A 19,056-nucleotide genomic window follows, 5' to 3' on the forward strand; every position below is an offset into this window, starting at 1 on the left:
TTGGTACTTACCTAGTTGAATGAATAGAAACATTACATAATTATTATGATCACTTTGATGCAGTGTTTATAAATTAATTTAGATAACTATTAAGTAAAAAAATACCTGGTATAATCATTGACAACATTATGTTCTCCCTCTTTATGGACATCCAAGGATGAATGTTATTGTTAATAACAAACACATGCCACACTAAGTAAACATAATTCATATTTCCAAATGGATTGATACCATCAACTGCCAATGAAAGCTTGAGATTATGAAGTTCTTCTTTAAAGTGTGGCTAAGTTTTTTCTGTCTTCAAATACAAAATCATCTGTAGGCATTCACATAATGTCATCTTGAATTCTATTGTGTGCAGGGTAATCCATAAATTGTGCCAAGCTAGAGCACCTGGATAATCATTCAAGACATGGAATAATGATAATATACCAAATAACCTTGTGAGGCACCTTTTTTGTTATTTGATTTGACAGATATCTGCTAATATGACAATCAAGGCATTTTGTTGCAAATTCAATTTTTTTTTATGATATAGAGTGTGATCATTGGAACATGAATATATTGTCTGATACTTCATTCCAATTTGATTCATAATAGTAAATAATTCTTAGTATGAATGAGGCAAAATATTTTATGGTGGTAACAAAAACTCACCTATCAACCTACATCAATAAATATGATTTATTAATATAATGAATAGTCATGATATACTAACATTGAAGATGAAAAAATGACATACCTTAAAATATGTGTCATTGCAACATTGGATAAACCATTCACAACCTTCAAGTTCACCAACACAATTTTAATAGAGAGAAGAGTTATTTGAGAGACTTGGTATAGGGGCTCATATGCATTCTCAAGTATAGATATATCAAGACCATATTTGTCATCATTATTAGATGTGCTAGTACCATCATCATGATCATCTTGATTAGTTGTGCCAATACCATATTCTTCAATCATGTCCTCTCACACATTATCAACTATGTCAATACCATCATCTTCAATTGTGTTCTCTGTCATAGGATCATCTTCTTCCATGAGAGCATTATCCTTAGCTTGGATATTCATACCTCCATGTTCCTCCAGTTGGAAATCCACATTCACCAATTGAAAAAAATTGTGTCCCCCTTCAACATGACCATGTTGCCTACAATGAATCTAGGCTATTCTGATTATAATTCTTCAATTCTTTAAGCCCTTACACTTTTTGCAAGAAAAATTACTTTTATCTATTAGCATGAATCTTGATGATACTACTTTGGGGGATTATTCTAAGCGTTGGAGAGTATTGACATGTTGCATTCATGATTGTGTTTGTCATTGATGTCAACATAGCATAGTTTTTGTAAAGATTGGTCAAGTAGTAGACAGAGATCTTAATGGTATAGATAATGGTTTGATTTTTTGGTGATGTGTAGTTATGAACATGTTTGGAATAGTGTCCTGATGACGTGGTCATGTGCAAAAAGTCTAAGTTAAAGACATACAAAAGTTGTACTTGATTTACAAAGAGCAGTTCAAAGATAGAGTATTTGGAAAGCAATTCTTGATGTTTGTTTGCTATCTTACATCTAAGATGTAGTAAGAAGATGCATAGTCAAAAAGTGACAGAGGGTAGTCCATGGGTGATGTTAGAAATTGTGCAAGCCCTAGTATACCATGTGTGAAGTTTTGTATTAACTCTAATTTGATAGTGCTATTGTAATTATAATTAATTAATTATCTTTAATTGGGAAAGCCTCAAGATTGACTCATGGAATTATTATGAGGATATGGTATAAAAGAAATATGGTTTCCTTGGTTGTGATGAGAGCATGAGTGGTGTGATCATTGTATGAAGTGTGAAGTGAAAAAAGGAGTAGAGTGGTTACCGAATGCGTGCAAGCGATCCAAGGAATTAATGGATGGAGTTTTGTGATTTAGTTAGATGATCAGAAGGAGCAGAGGTCTGGTTGATGGGAAAAAAGAAAAGGAAGGAATTACATTTTATTTCTATTATTCTACAAGGAATAATACAAAGATCATTTGGATAGTGGGTTCATTGGTCTTATCGTTGAAGTTGTTTTGGTAGTTGGTCCACCTGTCTTCCATAACTCCTAACAAGGTTGGTACAACTCCTAATAGCATTGGAATATCCTAACAGGGACTCATATGTATTGAATGTATTCATAGAATCCTAACAGTGTCCATCCTCTAACAAGGAATATTTATATTATTACATCATCTTGTGGGTACCATCCCAACTGGGGTTTTCCCTTTGATCAAGGGTTTCCCTAGTTAACATATCTGGTGTTATTGTGTATGATTATCTTGTTGTGGTTTTAGTTTCTCTTGATCATATGGTTAAGATTGTTTAAGGTTGATAATTGTGATAATAGTTTGATAACTGATTCACCCCCTGTCCCCTCTCAGTTATATTAGTGAACTATATATTCTAATAATTGGTATAAGAGAATCAAGTCCTTCAAGGATAAGCTTAATAGCTTTGGGAGATCGATGGAAAATATTTTTAGAAAGGATAGTCCTAGATTTGATGGGGCCAACTATGAAATTTGGAATAAGAAGATGAAGACTCATTTGTTGTGCATGGGTCTAGGATATTGGATCTTAACAAAGAGTGAGAAGCCAATTGTGGATGAAAATAAGCTTAAAGAATATAGTAAAGCAGAAAGAGATCTATTCATGTGTAAAATTAGAGCCAAAGAATCTCTACTATCAGCTCTTCTAGAGAATGAATATAGTCAAGAAAAGTCACTTCAAATATCTCATGAAATTTAGAAAGAATTAGAACATAATTTTGAAGCGATACACATGCAAAGAGAATGAGATTGCAAAATTGGATATGTGCATTTAAAGATGCTATGATTATGGAAGATGAATCTATAAGAAGTTATATTGGTAGAATATCCAAAATTGTTGTAGGAATTCAGTCTCTTAGTGGAACAAAGGAAGATGATGAAGTAATATGGAAGACCTTGAAAAGTTTGACACCACCATTGAAACAAGTTGCTCTAATTATTCAACTAGTAATGCCCAACACTAAAGATTTCACAAAGGAAACATTTCTTGGAAGATTAGAATCTATAGAAGTAGATTTGAGATAGTCTAGAAATCTAGCAAGAGTTGAAATAGCTTTCGGTGCCCTGAACATTTGACCTAATCTAACAAGAAGTGCAAGAACACATGGAGATTTTGTTGGTAGCAATAGATCTAATGAAGACAAGAAGATTGAGGAAGGAAGATCCCTTCTCATGAGAAGGGAAAAAGATGGTAAGAAAATATTTAAATGTTGGACTTGTGATGAATTTGGTCATTATGCATCTAAATACCCTAAAAGAGAGAAAAACTATAAGGAATAGTTTAAGCCTAGAAGCGATAGAGATAGAAATTGTTTGTATGCTACTAAAGATGAAGAATCTAATGAGAAAGGTCAAAGTGAAAGTGATGATGAATTAAGATTTTTGGCTATCAAGGAAGATGATCTTGATAGAGGAATTAGAGAAGAAAGAGCTCTAATTTCCCAAGTGGAAAAGAAATATGATTGGATAATTGATAGTGGTTGTTCACACCACATGACTAGTGATATGAATAGGTTTGATAAGTTCAAGAATCACAATAGAGGTATTGTTAGAGTTGGTAACAATACATCCTATCATATAATAGGAATTGGATCCATTACTCTTGATGGTAAAACTAACACTGATGATGTTAATTTTGTTGATGGATTAAAGCATAACTTGTTGAGTGTTGGAGAGTAGGTGGACAAGGGTTATCAGTTGCAATTCAATGAGAAGACAAATATTATCAAAGGCATGGTATGCAAACTAAAAAAAACTCTATATGGTCTAAAGCAACCACCCAGAACCTAGTATGCAAGGTTGGATAGTTATTTGGCAAAGCTTAGATTTGATAAAGGTATGGTAGATAGTAACCTATATTTGAAATAAGTTGAGAATGGTTTGATGATAATAGTAATATTTTTTGATGACATCATTTTTGGAGGTAATGATGAAGCAAGTGATAAGTTTGCTGAAGAGATGAAGAATGAGTTTGAAATGAGCATGATAGGATAAATGAAGTTTGTCCTAAGATTATAAATTGTACAAAATAGTGATGGCATTTTTATTTCACAAGCTAAGTACCTTAATGACTTGTTGAAAAGGTTTGGTTTAGAAAGTTGTAAACCTATTGGTACACCTATAATAACTGGTCACAAGTTATCTAGCAAAGATGACACACCTACAGTAGAGTAGAAGTAGTATAGATCCATGATTGGAGGTTTGTATTATCTAACTCACACCAGACCAGATATAGAAAATGCAGTTGGGATTGTAGCTAGATTTCAAGCTGATCCTAAGGAGTATCATTTTGTAGTAGTAAAGAGAATATTTAGATATTTGAAAGGAACATCTGACTATGGAATTTGGTATGATAGATCAAGTGATTTCACTCTATGTGTGTATACTGATGCAGATTGGGTAGCAAGTATGGATGATAGAAAGAACACCATTGTTGGAGAATTATTTCTTGGATGAAGATTGGTTTCTTGGCTAAGCAAGTAGCAAGATTGCATTTCTCAAAGTACAATTGAGGTAAAATATGTTGCAGCAGTAAATAATTGCAATCAATTTATGTGGATGAAGGAAATGTTGAAGGATATCATAATTGAGTTTGAAGAACCTGTTATGATTTACTATGATAACACAAGTACAATGCGCATATATAAGAATCTTCTATTACATTCTAAGACTAAGCATATATCGATTAAGTATCATGTGCTGAGAGAAAAAGCAACAGAAAAAGAAATCAGATTGGAGTATGTGAGTACTAAAGATCAAATTATAGATATCTTTACGAAGCCCTTTCCTAAAGATACATTTGAGTACTTGAGAGGTATGCCTAAGGTTATGCCCTTACCTACTTCTAAGTAAATGATGTAGAGAGTACATTAGTCTAGTAGTACAAAGCATTATTGTTAGCTTGGACTAAATGTTGATGCTTCCTATATGGGGGAGCATTTGTGATGAGTAGAGTTATTAAAGACTCTTGGTATTTGGTTTTGAATAGTGTCTCTAGACACTTGAGCTGGTTGAAGACTTGGAACAACATATTAGCAATTGGAATTGTTTTAAACACTATGATTGAGGCCTTTGACATTGATATCAATGGGGGAGAGTATGCATGAAAAAAAAATCCTAAGTATGGGAGAGAATAACTCCTAAGTATGGGGGAAAGAATATGCATGAAGAAGAGATATCCCTTTAGAAGATTTAGAAAGATTCATGAAAGGAAGAAAGAATATGCACCTAATGTATTGTGAATTGTTTAGTGTGAAGTAAACAAATGATGACTAATAATCAAGAGTATGCACTTGTTATGCACTTGTTGTATTAAGACTTTTTTAGCCTATGGACAACTGATGTTGGTTAGCAACATGACATTGTTTTGTATTCTTGGAACTTAGATGGTTTTTTATCTATGTTGCCATCAATGCCAAAGGGGGAGATTTTTAGCATGAATTTTGATGATACTACTTTGGGGGAGTATCGTAAGCATTGGAGAGTATTGACATGTTGCATTCATGACTATGTTTTTCATTGATGTCAACATAGCATGGTTTCTATAAAGATTGGCTACGTAGCAGACAAAGATCTTAATGGTACAAATAATAGTTTGATTTTCTAGTGATGTGTAGTTATGGACATGTTCAACATAGTGTCCTGATGACATGGTCATGTGCACAAAGTCTAAGTTGAAGATGTCCGAAAGTTGTACCTAATTTACAAAGAGAAGTTCAGAGACAGAGTATTGGGAAAGTAGTTCTCGATGTTTGTTCACTATCTTACATCCAAGATGCAGTAAGAAGATGCACAATCTAAAAGTGACAGAGGATAGTCCATGGGTGATGTCAAAAAGTGCACAAGCCCTAGTATAGCATGCGTAAGGTTTTGTATAGACTGTGAGCCAATAGTGCTATTGTAATTGTAATTAATTAATTATCTTATTATAATTATTTAGGAAATCCTCAAGGCTGACTCAAGGAATTATTATGAAGATATGGTATAAGGAAAGATGTCTTCCTTGTTTGTAATGAGAGCATGAGTGGTTGGATCATTCTATGAAGTGTGAAGTACAAAAAGGAGTAGAGTGCTTATTGAATGTGTGTAAGTGATCGAAGGGATTATTAGATGTGAGTGTTGTGATCTAGTTTCAAGATTAGAAAGAGAAAAGGTCTAGTTGACACGATAGAGGAAGAGGAAGGAAGTACATTATATTTCTATTATTTTGCAAGGAATAATATAGAGATCATTTGGACAGTGGGTTCATTGGTCTTATCCTTGAATCTATTTGAGCAGTGGGTCCCTCTATCTTCCACAACTCTTGACAGGGTTGGAATCCCCTAACAAGGATTCAAAGTCTCCTAATAAGGACTCATATGTACTAGATGTATTCATAGACTCCTAACAAGGTCCATCCTCTAAATAGGAATATTTATATTAGTACATCATCTTGTGGGTACCATCCCCATTGGGGTTTTGCCTCTGATCAAGGGTTTCCCTAGTTAACATATTTGGTGTTATTGTGTATGAGTATCTTGTTGTGGTTTCAGTTTATATTGCTCATATGGGTAAGATTGTTTCAAGTTGGTAATTGTGATAATAGTTGGATAGCTAATTCATCTCAGTTATATTAGTGGATTATGCATTCTAACATTATCAACTTTTCTTCGAAACTGAGACCACAATCTAGCAATTCTCTCGTCATTTTGTTCTGGGTTCATATTGCCAGGCATGGTCTTTCTTCACTGGAAAATATTCAAGCTATAAATATACAAAATCTAAACATACAAGCATTGGTAGTATATTTTATATAATAAAAAATAATAAAATATTCCAAGATTGTACAAGATTTACAAATACACATACACATTATGCTCACAAGATTGGGCCAACCAATTTGCACATTCTACTACAACATTTGGGGTCAAATTGTGACAAGAATTTGTGACTTTGGTGTAATTTGTGGTCATTTTCATGTCCTTATTTTTTAATTTTCCCCAACATTGTCACAATACTGATGTTAGCATCATAATTGCGATGATTCCAAGAGCATAAACAAAAAAAAGAAAACATGACATAAATCATTCCCAATTTATTTTGATTGTGGAGAGCTACACATAAAAGAGGATGGAGAGCTCTAAAAAATGGTGGAGAGATGTGGATGGTATTGTTCCCATATCATTGGTTCATTTCTTTGTTGTGATCTCTGCATTTCGTTGATGTGCCCTTGCTCTATAATTTTGTTGCTATGTATCTCTACATTTCATTGAAATGACCTTGTTTTGTGATTTGGTTATTGTGCCCTTGTGGTCTCTTTGTCATGCCCTTGCTTTGTGATTTCATTATCATGCCCTTTTTTTCTAATTTTGTTACCATGTCGTTCCCTTGTGATGCAATCTTGTTGCTATGTCGTGCCCTTTCTCAGCGATTTCATTGTCATGCCCTAGCTCTGCAATTTTCTTCAAGGGAGCTATGTAAATATTCATTTCTTTTTATTCTAAATAGGTATCTCTTTGCATTTCCTTCTAAAAATTTATATTTAGAGATCTTTTAAAATGTTCTTATTATGTATCTTAGCACAACATAAAAATTGATTCAATTGCATACATATTCCAAAATTCAAATAATAAAACAATAAAACTCACTCAACCCGTGCTAAGTGACTTACCTCAAAATACTCCACAAAAATAATGTAGGCCATGAAAAAATGGATAGAGTTTGTGATGCAGGAGCATCCAGAGGTATAAGGGCAATCCTATGTCACCCAAAAAAAAAAAGTACTTAGACTTAGTTTCGGTTTCATGTGTTTTCATTTCTAGATACCCATTTGGGTCAAATAAAGGTTCCAACTCTCACAGTTCCACTATCAATGTTCTAGGATAGAGTATTTGAACACCTTGGGATATGTGTAAATGCCAAAAAAATAGGAATATGTAATTGAGCCATCATTTTGGTGAACTAGGAGGTGTAAATTGGCCAAATGAATGTAATTGTAATTTAGAGCATTCCAAAAAAAGAATCGGGTCAAAAGGCCCCATGGTTTGAAAGTTATCACAGTTTTTCAGTTTTTGGAGACCTCCTAAGAATGCTTCAAAGTCAGGTTAGGGGCATTAAATGACCTTGAAAAGGGCCAAAAATGGGGGAGGAACAAATCTCATCCATAGGGCTATAGAGCACTTCGAGAGCTTTCCGAAAATGTAAACAGTTCGTCAATCGGAGCTATGGTTCAAAAGTTATGCCTCTCGAAAGTTCGGTTACCGTTTTTGGATTCTTCTAGATTTGCACCAGCTTCTAACATAGCTTTTGGAGCCTTCTACTTGCTTGGTGGATGCCTACTAGCACTTTCTAGAATGTATTCCTAGTTCTTAACCCTCCGGGGTCTATTTAAGGACATTTTTGGCATTGTAAAAGGCAGTTCAGAGTGGAAATTGAGAGGAGGTACTGAAAGGAGAAATTATCTCCAGTTTTGTACTATTGCAAGCCCTTAGGGCATATTTTGAAGTCTATTTTCTCTGTACTGAATGTACTAGCTTATTTTCACAGTTAATACAATTTTCCTTTTCCTGTTGTGTCCATTCTGAGCTTGGGTTTCCCATCAGTTTGTAAGAAATTTTACAAAAATATATCATAACAAATATTTTTAGAAAGAAACTAGCCATAACCTAATTAAATGGGTCTAGTTGCTTATTAGCTGGGTTGATTACAAATTCCTATAGAATTGTCATCAGATTAGGTACAATAAAATGAATAATCACCTATTCCTAGCTAGCAATATCAAATACAGTTTTCCAAGGTGATAAAATTGCATATGAAAGGACTTGAGGAATAAATTTAGTGAAGATTTGAGTATAAGGAGTTCAAGAAACAACTTATTCTTCTATGTAAATTCCATAATCACGAGGTTCATTCCCTTGCAGAAGCCTCTGACATAATGACATTAGCTCTAAACCATGCATAGGATGTTGAAGTGGTTCCCAACCTTGAAACACTCTTATAAGCACTTGATACTTGGGATCATCATAGTGAGACTATTCCAATACTTGAAACATGCTTATAATTATTTGATATTTGGACTGTAAATCCTCAAAGACACTTGCAAGTTATTCCAATGTCATAGTACCTACTACAACACTTTCTTGGATTCTGTAAAGTGGCTCCCATAATATCCTCTATGTTAGCTAGTTGTTGTTTCTATCATGCATTCTATTTCTAAAGCCTCTCCTTCTCCTTCACTCCCGTGCCTTAAATTTTGATTATCAAACTTCTTAATATTTTCCTTTACCTTATCTAAAATTAACTTCGCATTGTTGTAACTCTAGCTTGGGTGTTTGATCTTTGATAGCTTTCATTTTAGCATTCAAGTTTTCAAGATTTGTCAATACCCTCACTTGTGGACCTCTCATGTCAAGCACTTTCTGTATTGTTTCAACACCATGTTCTTGCTTCTGAGCTAACATTTCTTCCAGTGCATTTTCTTGTAAAACATTAATTTTTTTGAACAATAGTAAACTCTTAGAAAGTGCATTGTTGTTTTTATGTATGTATGTATATATAATAATGAATAATAATAATGTTTTCATGTATGTCAAAATAATAACTAACATTACCATTGGATCATTTAATAATGAAGTAATCAACCTAGCTAATCAATAACTAGACCAATTTAACTAGTGTTTCCAATGTCATAGTACCTACCACAACACTTTCCTAGATTCTATCTAGTGGCTCCCATAATATTCTCTACATTGTCTAGTTGTCATTTCTACCATGCAATCTCTTTCTAAAGCCACTCATTTTCCTATGCTCTCATGCCTTAAATTTTTATTATCAAACTTCTAAATATCTACCTCTACCTTATCTAAAATCAACTTCATAGTGTGTTGTAACTCTGGCATGGTTGTTTGATCATTGATAGCTTTCATTTCAGCATTCAAGTTTTCGAGATTGGTCAACACCCTTTCTTGAAGACCTTTCATTTCAAGCACTTTTTGTATTGTTTCAACACCATGTTCTTTCTTCTAAGCTAAAAGTTCTTTAGGTGCATTTTCTTGTAAAACATTAATTTTGTTGAACAATTGTAAACTCTTCAAAAGTGCATTGCTCTTTTCATCTATATATGTATATATGTATGTATGTATGTATGCATGGATGTATATATATATATATATATATATATATGTATGTATGTATGTATGTATGTATGTATGTATGTATACATAGAAATCTTATGGATTGTGGATTATGGATTTAAAAAAAAAAAAAACAAGACATTAATCATTCCCCATTAATTTTGATTGATTGTGGAGAGCTACATGTGAAAGAGGGTGGAGAGCTTCGAACAAGGGTGGAAAGCTTTGAATGTTGGTGGAGATCAGTAGAGATCTAGGATTTTGTTTTCGTTCCCTTGTGATCTAGGAATTTAGTTGTTGCATTGTGCCCTTGTGATCTCTGTGCCCTTGCTCTATGATTTTCTTCAAGGGGAGAAGAGGTACCTATTTAAATGTTCTTTTTTTTCCCCTTCTAAACATGTATCTCTTGTTCATTTATAATAGCTTTGGTAGAATTCAAGGATAATTGATTATGATGATTGTATGCATATGTGCATGTATGTCTATATATTAGTTCACTATGTGAATTAATTTACATGTAGACATACACACTTGAATAGTACTTGTGCTAAATTAAATTAATCATTCATTTCTTGAATTCACACAAGCAATTATCCTTGCATTTAATTGAAATTATTTATACCAAACAAAGTATATAGAAATTTGTACTTATAGATTATATTATCTCTTGGTGATTGAGTAAAGATCTTGTGCATAATATTGTCCAGGTAATGATTAGATGCACTTACATTAAGTCATAATAGGATTGAGAAGATGATTCATTTATGTTACTTCATACTTGTTTTATTGAACATTTTGTTTAACATAATTAGTAATACTAGAATTGTACAACTATAGCTAGTACACTTGTTTATTTTATTTAATCATATACATTTAAGAATATTATTTTTCTTAAAATTTGACTATATTTGTTATCACTAAATCACAAATATAGATCTCTGATAGTTATCTTTTTTAATTTCAAGATCCTCATATTTGTTATCACTAAAACACAATTATAGAGCATTTAGGTGTATTTTGGTTCATAACGGTCCATGCACCACAAATCAAAATCAAAGTTCACATTTCAAAGGCTAAAGGTTCTGAACATGGAACTAGTGATTCAAAGTGTTGGTTCATCAATCTAAATGTACAGTTCAACAATTCAAGTTTGACAATTCCAAGTAGCCTATACCATTTCAGAAGACCAATTCCAGTGATTTGTCTCTAGCAATTTGATGATATAGAAATTCAATATGGAGGAGGATATATTGGCATCACAAATGAATCATCCAATATCCATAAACAACATCTAATCTTCTATAAGTCTCTCTCCTCTAAAGACCCAATACATGAAACCATTATCATCATGAGTAGACTCCCTCTCCTCAGATGAATTCAATAAAAACTATTCATACCAAACCAAGTATGCAAAAATCTAAACTTACAGATTATATTATCTCTTGGTGATTGAGTAAAGATCAAATATAGTTTTCCAAGCTGATAAAATTGCATATGGAGATGCATGTATTTATGTATGTATGTGTATATGTATGTATATATGTATCTTTGCATCTTGTTGTCATGCCCTTGTGATCTTTGTATATGTATGTATGTATGTATTTATATACATATGTATATTTATGTGTGTGTGTGTGGGTGTGTGTGTGTGTGTGTGTGTACATACATACATACACACATAGACACACATATGTGGGGAATATAAAGAGATACATGTTTAGAAGGAAAGAAAAGAAAATTTACATAGGTACCTCTCCTCCCCTTGAAGAAAATTGTAGAGCACTACTACATTTGGGCCCAAATATACCACAAATTACACCGTTGTTGCAATTTGATATAATCTCATTATATATAGAGATCTCCATATATATATATATATATGTGGGTAAATATAAAGAGATACATGTTTAGAAGGAAAGAAAAGAACATTTACATAGGTACCTCTTCTCCCCTTGAAGAAAATTGTAGAGCACTACTACATTTGGGCCCAAATACACCACAAATTACACTATTGTTGCAATTTGATCCCAAATATTGTAGTGCAAAGGTCACATAGATCATAAGGGCATGACATGAAAATAGAATCATAGAGCAAGGGTAGGAAGATCACAAGGGCATAATAATGAAATGCAGAGATCACAAGAGCACGATAATAAAATGTAGTGATCACAAGGGCATGGCAACAAAATCTTAGATCTCAATTGATCTCCACCAAGGGCATGACAATAAAATCTCCACCAACATTAAGAGGTCTCCACCCTTGTTCGGAGCTCTCCACCCTCTTTTGTGCACAATTATCTACAATCAAAACAAATAGGGAATGATTTATGTCATGTTATATATATATATATATTTTGATGTAAATAAGTATTTACTTACTACACTTAATTTTACTTAGGTTAATGCATTATTTTAATATTTCTTAGGTTGACACTTAGGAGTTTGTGTACCTTTATGAGTTGTCATGTTGACAACATAGAAGTATGCAACTCTAATTCAGCATATGGTGTCTATAACATTGGAGTTTGCATCATTCACTGAGTTGTCATGTAGATAACATAGTTATTTGCACTCCTAATTTAGCACATGGTGTCTACAACATAAATTTGCATGCTACACCATTGTAAGCTTATCCTCTTATCATTGCACTTACTTTCGTGCTTAATGGAGGATAACCCATATTTGGTGGACATGTGCCTAGTTGTATGACTTATCATGTTGCTAACTTCTAGGCATTCTAGATGCATCTTAGAGGCCTTTATATACATGCAATCCTAGTGTACTTGTACATTGAATCGAATATTATACAACTATTCTTATCATACTCTAGTCTATTTTGTGCTTGTGTTTGAGTTCCTTGGTCTTGGGTGAATTTTGAGGTTTAGTGGAAGAAGAAGAAATGTCTTGAACTATTTTTGGATCCTGTGAAGGTGGTATCCTATGAGTCAAAGTTGAAAGAATCTCATCTTCTGAGTCGTTGTAGTCATGATGAGCACTATCCATGAAGGAGGAAGAAGGAAGAGTTGAAGAAGCCAAACTTGGACAAGTTTCTTCAAAATAAACACTCCTCTCGTAAAATATTTCATGATTCTCTAGACCCATGAGTTTATATGCCTTAAGATGGTTAAGATATCCAAAAAAGATACATGGTTTTCTTTGCGGTTATAATGCTTTTTACTTTTGTGGAGGTATCCTTGCCCATGTTGGACAACCAAAAACTTTGAAGTGCTTTACACTTGGTTTCCTACCACACCAAGCCTCAAAAGGTGTTATTCCATCTAAGGCCTTATGGGGACTTTTGTTTTGGATCTAATTGGCACAACACATGGCTTCTACCCAAAAAACTTGATCTAGAGACTTATGTTGAAGCATACAAGTGGTAATTTCCTTAAGGGTTCTATTCTTCCTTTCAGCACCATCATTTTTTTGTGGCATGTATTCAACTGAATGTTGAAGTTCAATACCCTCATGAGTGCAAAATTCTATAAGCTTAGAGTTGACATATTCTCTTCCATTATTTGTTCATAGAATCTTGATGGCTTTCCCTAATTTTTTCTCGACTTGAGCATTGAAGGTGATAAACTTATCAAATCCTTCACTCTTATGAGCAAGAAAGAAGACCCACGTGAATCATGAAAAGTCATCAATAAAGGTGAGAGCATAGCAGGCTTTTCCAAAAGATGATACTAGAAATGGGCCAGCTACATCACTATGAACTAATTCAAGAATAGAAGTGGCCTTCCAAGACTTCCCATTGTCATATTTCTCTTTGAGATGCTTGCCTACTTCACAACTTGGACATACACCCTTTGAATACTTGACTTGAGGTAGACCAATGACCATATCTTTGATGTTGAGTTGTTGAAGGTAGCGATAATTGAGATGTCAAAATCTTTCATGCCACAGTTTACTTTGTGAATTTGAATGAGTCAACAAGGCAAGGGAAGTGGACTTAGGCACAAAATGTGAGAAATAATAAAGCCTTGTCTCATGATTAGCCTTTCCAACTGCCACCATAGAATCATCTTTGAGATTTTTCACCACAACTGTATAAGGAAGGAACTCCACTTTTTTGCGACATCCATAGTGAGTTATCTAGTAGATGAAAAGAAGGTTGGTGCTAAGGTTAGGAACATGAAGAACATCTTTAAAGATGCCATTGTTCAACTCAACATTTAATTTCCCTTCTACTTCTATTTGAGTGTCATTGCCCACATAGATGTAAGGTACATTGGATGGTTTCAAAGAGGAAAACTACTCCCTTGAAGCACCCATATGATATGTTGCTCTTGAATCAAGAACCCATTCCTTAGCATTGTTTGTACTTGCTACCAAAGCTTGTCCTTTACCCTTTGAAGTGGTTGAAGATCCCTTATCCTTAAAGGCATTTGGTACATCAATTTTGTGTTTCCTCATTAGGTTTACCAATTCATCAATCTGCTTATCCTTGCAATCATGTTCATCATGACCATTCTTCTTACAATAGGAACAAGTTTTGTTCTCCCTTTTGTTGGAATTGTTCCCCTTCTAATTATTTTTGGAAAAAGACTTACCTTTTTGTGAAGAATATTTTTGAGTGGAAGAAGATTGATGAGAGGAAGATTGTTGTTTAGAGGAGGATTGTTGTGTGTCAACTTGTGGCTTAGCCTTCCACTACTTCTACTTCTTGTTGGAGTTTGTACCACTTGAATTACCTTCATTAGCTACCAAGGCTTTGATCTTGGAAGACTTGAGAATCCCCATACTCACTAAATTGTCATGTTCTAAGATCAAATTTTTTGAAAATTTCTCAAATGAAGGCTTAACATAGGCACTACCCATTGTTAATTTGTGAGTATTATAATTGGAAACAAAAGCTGCATATTTAGGTGGAAGATGAGTCATTATGTGTTTGATCATCTTTCCATTCTTGATGGGTTCACCACAATCCTTAAGTTGTGCCCTATACATGTCTACTTGGGTAAGATAGTCTTTGATGCTGTCAAAATTCCTAGGATCCAACTTGAGAAGTTTATCCTCAATAGTGTAAGCCATGTCTTCATCTACTGTCCCATACAAAGCTTCAAGTTTAGCCCAAGCCTCTATTGGATATGTACGCTTCCTAATGTGATATTTGATGAGATTTGAGACATTTTTCAACAAGGCTCTTAAGGCCATCTCTTGTTTGGATTCCCAGTCTTCTTTTTGAGCTTCATTAGCATCAGTAGGAGGTTTCTTTGCTACACTAGTTACATAACGCAATATACCTTTTTCTACCAATAGTTAATGTTTTTTTTTTCCAAGTAGCATAATTATGTGGAGTTAACTTTGAAAAAGAACCCATAATGCAAGAGCACAAGATCAAGGAGACACAATACACAGTACACACCCCCCTTTTTCACTCAATCAAAAAATCCCCTCCCACCCCCCCAAAAATAAAATAAAAAATTTGGCACTTTATATGTAGTGCATTTACAATAGGCCACTTATCAGAATGGACAAAGTGGGCTTCTGATGTTTCTGATTACAACCTCTGTTTAGAGTATTACAAAAATTATGAAGCAATACAATGCAAAATAGGACCTATTTTATTCCACACAAGCCTACAATCTGATTGTAGATCTAGAAAGTAGATGAAAAAATATGCACTTTCAAAAAAAAGGGAACTTGAAAAGGAGTCTAGATGAGCCCGTACGGTGTGTTTGAAGTTGCAAAATGCAGGATTAGATAGGTACAATCACCAAAAAATGCTTTTTTTGAAAAATTCATGCACCAAAACCAAAAAAATCTACACCACTAAAATGTTCAGGAAATTATACCCAAAATTTTAAAAATTGCACCTAATTTGGAGTCCAGATGACTGAGTTATGGCCTCTCAAATTCGGGCTGTCAAATCAAAATTGCATTTGAAGAGGGGTTTGGAGAGGAAAACACTATCTTAAATTCGATGATCAAATGACTGTCACAATAGTTCAAAAATGCCTTTGAATGATGGTAAAATGACCATCAAATTTAGGCTAGCAGTTTGCTGACGTCAACAAAAATTTAGGCCCCTGCTAACGTGGTGATGACATTACCTGTATGATTGATGATGTTAGCTATATGGAGGGTATGGATGGATGACAACTCCTTGATGATGTGGCATATGGAGTCCATTGAGTGTGCACGATACAGTGATTTGATGTGTTTTCTAGCTGGATCTAAGTCATTAGTGCCAACTGGGATGCCACATGTCTTCAATGGTCATGTCTTGTTGATGTGGCTTTGGCCACATGTTTGATGGAGGCTGTATAGGTGGTTCTAATGTGGAGAAGGGCATGTGTGAATGTGTCCATGTAGAGGTATTGTACCCTACCGAGTTGGAACTGCATGTGTGTAGATGTGGACAGTGTGGGTTCAAAGATTTAATTCAAAGTCACCCTGTTTTCTTGTGGTTGTCAAAAGCTTGTTGAGATCGTCAAAGGTTCATGGGTTTAATCGCACATTTTCAGAGGCCCGATACCCTTTAAAAAGAATGGCCGAAGATAACAATGCAAAGCCACCCGTATAGTAAGGCATAGGAGAGTTTAGTGTTGCTCACCCATTGGTTGTCGATGGTGTGGGAATATTGTCAGATTTATGTGAAGCCTCCTAAAAAACTAATAAGACTGCTAATTAGATGTGATCATACTATTCTTGCACAATATTCTACTCTATGTAGGGCCGAGATTTGACTACTTGATGTCTATGCAAAAAAAATTTCTCTACATGCCCAACTGGGAAAAAAATCTCTTTTTTTTTTTCAAAAAATATAGAGACAAAAATGAATTTAATTTAATGGATCAAACAATGACCATACCAGATTTCCAAATTGGGCCTTCAAGTTCTAATTTGCAAAAAAAAATTGCCTAATGATCGACTATGGCCTAAAATAGGCAAATTTATAGTCAATTTTCATTGAATCGTTGCTCTGGATGCAATGGCAAAGTTTGCTTCAGCTCTAGATGCTCCCAATTGTTGTTGATGCTCTAGATCTAAATTAAGTCCCTTTGAGAGATGAAGCAACAAGGCCTCCAATGGCTATGTGATGAGAATCTCCCTCAGCTTTGATACCATGTAAGAATTTTCCCTAGGAAAGAACTCACCCAAGTCCAAGGAACTCAAACACAAGCACAAAGTAGACTAGAGTATGATCAGAATAACTATATAGTATTCAATTCAATGTACAAGTACACTAGGAGTGCCTATATATAAAGACATCTAAGATGCATCTAGAATGCCTAGGAGTTAGCAACATGATAAGTCATACAACTAGGCACATGTCCACCAGATATGGGTTATCCTCCATTAAGCATGGAATTAAGTGCAATGATAAGAGGATAAGCCCACAATGGTGTAGCACAAAAATTTATGTTGTAGACACCATGTGCTAAATTAGGAGTGTGAATAACTGTGTTGTCTACATGACAACTTAGTTAATGATGCAAACTCCAATGTTGTACACATCATGTGCTGAATTAGAGTTCTGTGTTGTCAACATAACAACTCATAAAGGTACACAAACTCCTAAGTGTCAACCTAAGAAATATTAAAATAATGCATTAACCTAAGTAAAGTGTAATAAGTAAATACTTTTTTACACCAACAATATATGTATATATATATAAAATCATCTTCACATTGTGTTGTAACTTTGGCATAGGTGTTTGATCCTTGATAGCTTTCATTTTAGCATTTCAACATTCAAGTTTTCAAGTTTCCTCTTCATTATATAGTCCTTTCCACCCTAAAAACCACTTTGTTACTTCATTAATATTAGGACTTGAACAAAGCCAATGATACAAAACCTACTGCCACTTTGAAGAAAATGTTGCCTCCAACATTGCAACCATATGATAAATGGAAATAACACATGCCTGAGCCATAGCCCAGTTAAATTGGTCTACTTCCTAATTAGCTGAGTTGATTACAAATTCTTATAGGACTATCATTAGATTAGGTATGATAAAACTAACAATCAATTGTTCCCAACTAGCAGGATCAAATACATTTTTCCAAGGTGATAAAATTGCATATGCAGATGCATGACTTGCATGCCAGGCATGAGGTGCATTCCCCAATTTATAATGAATGGTTGGATAGAAACACTCCATGTGTTGGCATAACAATGGAAGCCAAGGATGTAAGCATGCATGTATTGAAGTTAATTTGGGCCTCACTATATGATCCAGAATGTTATAAAGTACTGAAGCTTGTAGTAACTTCTCCCATGTCTCCAAAAAATGTATCCTAGGTTTAAAGTCCCTTGGCTCCCAGGATTTTGTAGCATAGGTTCAGGGTAGTAATTCCTTACACTCAACTCTTCACTGAAGTTATTCTCTCTACCACAATGAAATTACCTCTAAACCATGTAGAGGATGTTGAAGTGTTTCCCAACCTTGAAACACTCTTATAAGAAATGGAAAAGCAAATGCATATGCAATACATGACAAATTACACAACTTGTAGTCTTTATGTTAAAGCATGTAGCTTTGGTCTTACAGTAACTATGATCAACATATATATACATATGTATATATGTATACTAGTATGATGCACATACTATTATATATATATATATATATATATATATATATATATGTATGTATGTATGTATAATATTGGTATATTAAACAATGCACAGTTGAAACTAATGATAATATATATATTGTCTAAGATCTCATTTAAGGCATGATCAAAACTTATTCTGATTCCTTTGATTTTAGATCACTATCGATCTATATTATACGAGGTTGCAATTCATAATGATTGGTAATACATGACTAAGAATTATGTTAAGTCAATACAAATTAGGTTTTATAAACCATCACCAAATCACTGTGATTGTGAATGTTCATGTC

The sequence above is a fragment of the Cupressus sempervirens genome, chromosome 7 (genome assembly GCF_028749045.1).
Source record: "Cupressus sempervirens isolate cs-2001-9-10 chromosome 7, ASM2874904v1, whole genome shotgun sequence".
Classification (NCBI taxonomy): domain Eukaryota; kingdom Viridiplantae; phylum Streptophyta; class Pinopsida; order Cupressales; family Cupressaceae; genus Cupressus; species Cupressus sempervirens.